Source organism: Pinus tabuliformis, chromosome 9 (genome assembly GCF_031772625.1).
Source record: "Pinus tabuliformis cultivar Carrire ecotype Pingquan chromosome 9, CPIR1, whole genome shotgun sequence".
Classification (NCBI taxonomy): domain Eukaryota; kingdom Viridiplantae; phylum Streptophyta; class Pinopsida; order Pinales; family Pinaceae; genus Pinus; species Pinus tabuliformis.
In genome coordinates, this window is record NC_142307.1 from 1,489,464,219 (window position 1) to 1,489,469,723 (window position 5,505).

At 36.7% G+C, this 5,505-nt stretch overlaps 1 pseudogene; it reads left to right on the top strand.

The window, feature by feature from the left end:
- Positions 1–679: 679 nt before the first annotated feature.
- LOC149154242 (uncharacterized) lies at positions 680–1,819 on the top strand (annotated as a pseudogene).
- Positions 1,820–5,505: the final 3,686 nt, after the last annotated feature.

Here is a 5,505-nt window from a genome sequence, read left to right on the forward strand (position 1 = left end):
AAATTAAATGCAATATCCATTAAGTGACAACTCCTATAGAATGGACATTTCTCATTCAAAAACTTAACTATTCAATGAGAAGATTGGAAGATAAAACCTGAAAATTAAATGACAACCAACACAAATAAGTACATATGCAATTCTTAGTCCCCATAATGGCACCTCAACATCTATTTATGATGTATGCTGCCTAGGAAATGGAAGCATAGGTTCCATCTTCACCACAATCCTTGTATCATCATCAAACCACACTCATTATATGTCTAAGATAGCATGTAGTCCCTTCAATGCAGCTACAACAATAACAGAAGGTGGAATGATGACTTTCGACCCCTCAAAAAGAAGTCTATAATTCGTGGTTATGCCCATAAATGGAGTGCAGCCTCTTGAGAGTTGGTTTCACACCCAAAACACATGACACAGCCTGCCTGTAGCAATACTTTACCTCCTACAGTCCATATGTTCCACTCTTCAAATAATACGCAGCCCAGGAAGAGGGGAGACTTGACCAACAATGAGTTATGATTAAAAGACTGGGTATTCGAGCTACCTTTAAAATGGGTAAAATTAACCACTGGTTCCTTCAATCAGCCACTACAGTGAGAACATTCCTCTAAAAATACAAACTTAGCCTCTAACTTGACTATACAATTCGATGGGAAAATCTATAGGGGGCTGGATGGCCATTCGAAAACAATGGATTCTTGTATCATTGCTCATTATATCTCTTTCAATGGCCATTTTCCTCATTTTCAGAGCCATATTTGATGTTTGCGAAGAAAACCATCAAGAGAATTTAAGGATTCCTCCTCCCGAGTCTACTGTTCAAATCTCTAATGCCTTAGATTTCATGACGTCTAAGCTAGTTCTCTTCGTTTCCCATGAGCTGTCTCTTTCTGATGGTCCACTACTCTTAATTGAGCTGGATTTTCTATTGTGAAATGCAAACACATAAGTTGTATGGATTACTACTCAGAAGCCAACTGAACCTGATGAGGTCATATACAATTTGGAACACAAAATTTTAAATAGAGGAGTGTAGGTTTTACTAGCCAAGGGTTAGGAAGCCGTAAACATAGCTCTTAAGGAAGATATAGTTATTCTAAATAAGGTTGTTGCTGGGAAGTGGATTGATACGATTCTCAAAGACAATGCTCGAGATGTTTTACCTAAGATTATTTGCTGGATTCATGAGATGCGTGGGCACTACTTTAATTTTGGATTATGTCAAGCACTTGCCAAATGTTGTTGGTGTGATGATTGATTCATATACAACAACCGACTACTGGCACAATAGAACTCAGGAATGACTTGGGATAAATATGCCATAGATGTACGTGGTGCATTTGGGTAACAACAAAGAACTAATGGAAGTAGTCGAAGATAATATAGAAAAGAGAGTCCTTCGGGAGCATATTCATGAATCTCTTGGTGTACAAAATGAAGATCTTTTATTTGCTATTATCAATAGTGTTTCAAGAGGCAAGGGCCAAGATCTATTTCTACGTGCATTCCATGAAATTCTGATTTAGCAACAATTGATGTTTTGGTCCATAATTCTCAGGCATGAGGAGAATGCTTTGGGAGAATAACAATTAAGGCAATGGCATTTCAACTACCAATATTGGGCACAACAGATAGAGGTACGATGAAAATTGTCGTCAATGGTTCAACAGGTCTTTTGCATGTTGTTGGCAAAGAGGGTGTAACGCCACTCACAAAGAGCATAGTGAAATTTTCTTCTCATGTTAAACTCAGGGTAATAATGGGGAGAAGAGGCTATGAGAGGGTAAAAGAATGCTTCATGGACACCATATGATAGAGATGAAAAACAAGGATACTACTAGATTTCTATAGAAGTGTGCTTATTCCATAAAGAAATCAACCAAGAGTTTCAACGCACCATTCCCTATAAATGATACTCCAACATAGCGCACAATTTGTGATTCAACACAACATACATTCTAATTATCCTCTACAATCACTGAATTGAATGTTGGAGAGATGCGTTTCTTTTACTTATTTGCCGCAATTATAATTAAAATCATGAATCTACTAGCCACCTGACTTTGAGACTGTGGCACATGTCTAATAGGTGGGTTGTGCAATTTGACGAACATTGGCTAATATTGGGGTCGCACTTGCAGATTTCCCAAAATAACGTACATCCAAAAATAGTGCTGAGAAAAGAAACTGACACAAAATTTGCAGGGGAAATGGAAAATCTGAGAGAGGTATACAAATATGTTATATTGGAAAATGAGCACACCGCAGTAGTAAAAAGGATAGAATGGCAAGGTAGCTAATTCAAAGGTGTGAGACTGACAGGCATAGAAAAGACCACAAAAAATAGTGGTTTAAACAAGATTGAGAAGGTTAGGAATGTTGCAGCTTTGATACCATGTTAAACATACATGGAATGTGAACAACAAATGTGAAAGATAATCGTGTGTTATACTTTTATTATTCACATGATCTACATCTGTAATACATTTTGCATTACCGTTGCATTCCATATTCCACGGTCTCTTGGACTTCTTTTGACTCCTCACATTCGACACCAACCCTTAGAGGATTAGGTGTCCAACATGTACCAATGCATCAAGTAATGGCACATCACCATCCCAAATGCCATCAGTATCAAGAGACATCCTACCGATAGTTGTAAAGGTCAGATGTACAACTGACACTGTCGATACCTTGTAATCTCTCCAATATGCGGACAAGGTAAATTAATGTCACTTATCAATCATATACCCCACTTGAAGTAGGTCGTCTCCAACACAATCCACTAGGACAACCCTTCAAATACAATAGACTGATCAATCACCGTCGACCAATGTCCCTCAGATAATCTCATCAAGCACACAATCAACAAAAATCTTCAATAAAGACACAAACCATTAATGGATTTTCCCTCATATAATCAATGTTCAACTAGAAGAAAATATCCCCACAAACCAATTAATGACCCGAAGAGACTCCTACATGGTACAAATCCAAAATTCAAAATTGTTACCAACTCCACACACCAAAATGAATGCATTTACGTAGCAGCAGGGATCCTCGGAAATCCCCTGATCGACCAATCCCAACCCAAAGAAGGAGCAGGAAGATACATCGGAGCAAAGGTTCAGAAGAAATACCATGTAAAAACAACCAACAAGTATCTCAGATAGACCACAGAGAAGACCAACAACTAGAGTGGAAAGCAAAATTATATCAATGTGCCTCGATACAAAATAACTAGTAGTGATCCCTGATATCATCCAGAATCAAGGAAAAAAATTGAAGTATCAATATCAAATAATAATGATTAGACATATTGCACCCAACAACACCAGAAACTGCACCAGTGAAGGCTAAATTTAATCCATCTATCTCCACATCTACAGCCAAAATTACTGCCCTTGAATTTTGTGAATAATTTCCACAATCCAATCCTTTATCCTCGGTGTCTGCTTCTCGCAAAAGTTGCCGTAGAGATTTTGTAGAAGGCATATTGTCTGCCAAATGATATTTTGTAATATGCCTCCACCTTCCTTTAGGTGAAATAATCCATGTTGTCGATGATAGTAAGGAGTTCCAGCATAATAATGTGCAGATAATAACAACCAACAAATAGAAGTAGCCTTCAAAATAAATGAAACAGTCAGAAAACACAAATTAAACACAGATTAAAGAATAATTGTTGGAGACCCCAAAAAGTACTCCAACAAGGTTACTGCCTATCCACGATCAACCAAATGTGCCTCCATTGCTCCACTGACTAAGCACACCTCTATTGTTGGGGAGGTGAGAGTAATAACACTTGTTTTATGTCACTACATGTAGTGACATATAACATCAACATGGAGGTATTAATATGTGTCGTGCAAATAATTTAACAAACTTTTTTGGCATTTTATTATTTGGACTATAGGTTTTGCATTTTCCCAAAGTGATGACGTATGGAGCGTCGTTGCATCAGGGCTCCAAAACCCGATGCGACAACACATCCATTAACTATTACTTGTCCTCTTCTACGACAAAGTATATAAAGACTTCAATTTTCTTACAACTAAATGTAGGCAAGTACATTTGGTCGTATTACCAAGCGACTGCCAAACATTAAATTTATCAAGTCACCATGACATAACTCATCTGAAATCCAGAGAAGATCAAAGGAGTCCAAGCCGAATTGGAAGAGATGGTTGTGAGATTGTGGGATTTGTCATACCAAAGCAAATCCAAATAATCGATTCAAAATTGAAATCTTAGTAGCTCTGTAAACATGGATCTCTTAGTGTCTTGCAGTATGTCACTATCAATTACTCATGGAACTACATGTCTCAACTATTTGGCATATTGTTCTCTGGATAATACGTCACTGTATGAGTCATTTAGCTTTTTGTTACTAAGATACTAGTCCTTGGGATGAATTGGTTTGGAGTTTAGTACCAGGGTTTATTTTAGTTTCATCAACTTTGGTAGTAAACCTTTGTTTACCAAAATTCTTGAAATAAAACTAGTTGTTGTGGCTTTAATGCTTTGACAAAATGTTGGATTTGTTGCTCAATGTAACAAAGTCTCATGTTCAACGAGTATATTCGTAATGATTGCATACCTTTTGTAAATGAGGTCAATGACGAGGAGCCATTGTGTAACAAAATGAAACTTTGGATGCAATTAATAGTGTCAGATCCAATTTTTGGTGTTTTAATGACACCAATAACAAATGTTTTATGTTTCATTCACATCTAGAAGTTGATAACCTGTTGGTACAATACATGGTTATGAGATCTCAAAACAATAGTTACACATGTGATTTGAAGTCTTGTGTTGTAACTAAAATTTGCAGGGAATTTTTTTTGTCCAGGGATAGAGTTTGCTATTGTTCGTTGCGCAATAAGATTACAACAAGAGTAATTCATGTTTAATGAGGTCCCAGTGAGATTGAAGAATACCATATGATTATATAATTGTTTTTGCAGAAATTATATATTTTCCCAGCAAATATTATGATTTTGCATTTGAGACCCACATACCATCAGAAGGATATACTCATTGTCGAATGGGATGAATACAGGTTATGTAACCAAATCACAAAACATATGAAAAGATAGATCAATGACTTGAAAATAAGCCTCTTCGAGGGGTCAACATCCTTTTACATCACACAAATGAATAATTATTAGATGATTCAAATGACAAGTCCTCCTTGTTATATATAGGAGTCTAAAGGGTCAAAATATAATTAGGGCCTACGTAACAATAATAATGTAAGGGCTCAACAATAACAATAATTGGGTTTCTATGGGGCACAACAATAATAATATGGGGGCTACACTAGTACTATACGGACCTAACATGCCTCTCTCCTTCAAAAAAGTGTTGTCCTCGACGCTTGAGTAGTTTTCTATGATTTTGTATGAAATACTCATCCTCCCATGTGGAATATTCAGCAGGTAAGTTCTTCCACTTAATGAGATATTCTAAAATTGATTGATTTTATAGCTGTCAGAT